The sequence below is a fragment of the Colobus angolensis genome, unplaced genomic scaffold, assembly GCF_000951035.1.
Source record: "Colobus angolensis palliatus isolate OR3802 unplaced genomic scaffold, Cang.pa_1.0 Scaffold40, whole genome shotgun sequence".
NCBI lineage: Eukaryota > Metazoa > Chordata > Mammalia > Primates > Cercopithecidae > Colobus > Colobus angolensis.
The window spans coordinates 3806937-3810142 of NW_012117377.1; the positions used below are offsets into that span (position 1 = coordinate 3806937).

The window sequence follows — 3206 nt, forward strand, 5'->3', positions numbered from 1 at the left end:
TTTTTTTTTTTTTTTTTTTTTTTTTTTTTTTTTTGAGAGAGGGTCTTACTCTTTCGCCCAGGCTGGAGTGCAGTGACTCCAGTGACCTCGGCCCACTGCAACCTCTGCCTCCTGGGTTCAAGTGATTCCCTTGCCTTAGCCTCCCAAGTAGCTGGGATTACAGGCACGCGCCACCATGCCTGGCTCATTTTTTTGTATTTTTAGTAGAGAAGGGGTTTTACCATGTTGGCCAGGCTGATCTCAAACTCCTGACCTCAAATGATCCTCCTGCCTCAGCCTCCCAAAATGCTGAGATTACAGGTGTGAGCCACCACGCCTGGCTGAATTTTTTTTACTGTGTACTGTGTACTCTTTTGTACCTCTTGAATTTGAAACATGTAAGTAAATGTTATAATTAAAAATTTTTAAATTCATAATTAGAAATATTGCCAACCTGCTAGAGCATAAGCTTCATGGAGATGAGGGACTGTGTCTGTCTTATATGCAGTTCTAGTCACAGCCCCCAGACAGCGCCTCACACGGAGTAGTCATTTAATACTTGAATGAATAATGAACGGTTAATATTTAGTTGTGGCGTTCCCGGAAATTTTTTGTGATTTTAAAATGTTCTCTTATGTACAAGTTTTGGATTTTTATAATCAGAAACACAATGTTTAAGTGGAAGGAAAAACCTCGGATGCAACAGAGTCCTTAGTCCCAGCTCGGCCTCACGCCTTTTGAAATGTTTCCTCAAAATGCGCTAAGACCCCTCCTTTGCCTGGAACCAGCCAGCACTGTCAATGCTGTCTCAGCGGGGTGCCAGGAACACAGACCAGGTCCCGAGGTGCTCTGCCGCCCTCAGAGGGTCGACCAGATGCACCAAGAAGCTCCAGGGCTTGTGTCTGTTAAGTCATCCTGGCCCAACCTATGGCAGGACCCTGGTTCCAGGAGGGCAACCGGAGAAGATAGCTTCCCCTGGCTGGTGCAGCGTTTCTTTTGTGCACTGTTGTACTGCAACATGGTACTGCAACATCTCGCCCGGCTAATTTTTTGAGGTAGTTCTTAGAGCAAAGGTTGAGATCAGGGATTGGCTACTGAGCCTTGAGATTGAGTTCCCATGCAGCCTGTGCACCTGTTCTCACTTATGTTTGAACATTTTTTCATTTTTTCATTTTTTTTTTTTTTTTTTTTTAGACGGAGTCTCGCTCTGTCTCCCAGGCTGGAGTGCAGTGGCGCGATCTCGGCTCACTGCAAGCTCCGCCTCCCGGGTTTACACCATTCTCCTGCCTCAGCCTCCCGAGTAGCTGGGACCACAGGCGCCCGCCATCTCGCCCGGCTAATTTTCTGTATTTTTTAGTAGAGACGGGGTTTCACCGTGTTAGCCAGGATGGTCTCGATCTCCTGACCTCGTGATCCGCCCGTCTCGGCCTCCCAAAGTGCTGGGATTACAGGCTTGAGCCACCGCGCCCGGCCTCATTTTTTTTTTTTTTTAGACTGAGTCTTGCTCTGTCACCAGGCTGAGATCACCAAGCATGATCTCCCCTCACTGCAACCTCTGCCTCCCAGGTTCAAAGGATTCTCCTGCCTCAGCCTCCCAAGAAGCTGGGACTACAGGCACACGCCATAACGCCCGGTTAATTTTTTTGTATTTTTAGTAGAGATAGGGTTTCATGTTGGTCAAGCTGGTCTCGAACTCCTGACCTTGTGATCCGCTCGCCTCGGCCTCCAAAGTGCTGGGATTATAGGTGTGAACCACCGTGCCTGGCCCATTTTTTTCATTACGTGGTTTACGTAGACAGGAGCCTCACCAAAAACTACTTGCTGGGGCTCACATACCTCAGGGGTAGCCCTGCTGTGATGTAATCACCTGAATTATTTGAAAGATGTCAGTGAGAACAAGCGAAAGTACTTAACATTGTGACAGATCACAGCAAATATTTTATTCTAGAAGAAAATGTCAGTAGATGGGAGAAGAGAACTAAGCCACAAAGCCCATACCTGCAAAATCTGGAGTCTGAGCCCCGTGAGAATTACAGTGGGCTACAGTCAACCATTTTACAGTGAGTTTCTAAAAATATATAAAGATGTAACCAACCTTTAACTCCCTTACCCATTTTGGGCAGCAGCTCAGAAAAGGCCACATCCCACCACAGCGGTGAGGCAGCTTTGCACCCTTTGCCACATTATGTTATGGTACACACAAAGTTTGACAGTTCTATTCTGCAGCTTAACTTTCTTCTATGTTTATCTCCCCCCATCACACTCCAACACACATTTTCAAAGAAATAATTTGAGCTTTAGAGAGCAGAGGGTCAGAGAGAGATTAGCCCAGGAAGAGCCAGCCTTAGGGATATAAAGTCAGCATCTTCCTCCTAAAATCAGAGACTGAAATCCTCTCACTTTTCTACTCTTCCCCTTTTCCGTGCATTTCTCTGCTGAGTCTGGAAATTCTGTATAATCCAGAGATGATGCTGTGCCTCATTGACCAAAAAGTCCCATGGCCCTTCCCTGCTCCAAATCAGTCCTTTCCCTTCCCTCCAGGGAGCCCCGGGAGACTGGAAGGAGTGGAGAGGCCCCTGGTGAGGCATACCAGGTCCTTCCCTGATGTCCTGTGAGGACACAAAGGAAGCGAAGCTGTGACTCATGCCTTGCATCAGGCCAAGGCCCTACCACGTTCAGAAATCCAGCTGAGTCTGTTTTTCATTTTCATGAGTGCACACTGCATATTGTTTTGTTTTGTTTTGTTTTGTTTTGAGATGGAGCCTCACTCTGTTGCCCAGGCTGGAGTGCAATGGCATGATCTTGGCTCACTGCAACCTCCGCTTCCTGGGTTCAAGCAATTCTCCTGTCTTAGCCTCCCGAGTAGCTGGGATTTTAGGCGCCCGCCACCATGCCCAGTTAATTTTTGTATTTTTAGTGGAGACAGGGTTTCACCATATTGGTATAGCTGCTCTGGAACTCCTGACCTCAGGTGATCCACCCGCCTCGGCCTCCCAAAGTGCTGGGATTACAGGCGTGAGCCATTGCTCCCAGCCCTATGCTGCATATTGCATGAAAAATAGAGCGTGGCCACGTGAGAAAACATGTATGCTGGCACTGGCCCAGTGGGCAGGGGCAACAAGGATGAGCTCTTATCATTGATGGTTGGATCCACCAGGCATCAGGAACACACACACTTTAGGGAGCTGCGTGGGATGTGAGGACGTTTGCCCAGTGTCTTTCCACCG

General features: G+C 47.9%; 1 pseudogene; it reads left to right on the forward strand.

Moving 5' to 3' along the window:
* LOC105521552 overlaps positions 1 to 2594 on the forward strand; it is a 26315-nt pseudogene extending 23721 nt beyond the window's left edge.
* The last annotated feature ends 612 nt before the right edge of the window (positions 2595 to 3206 follow it).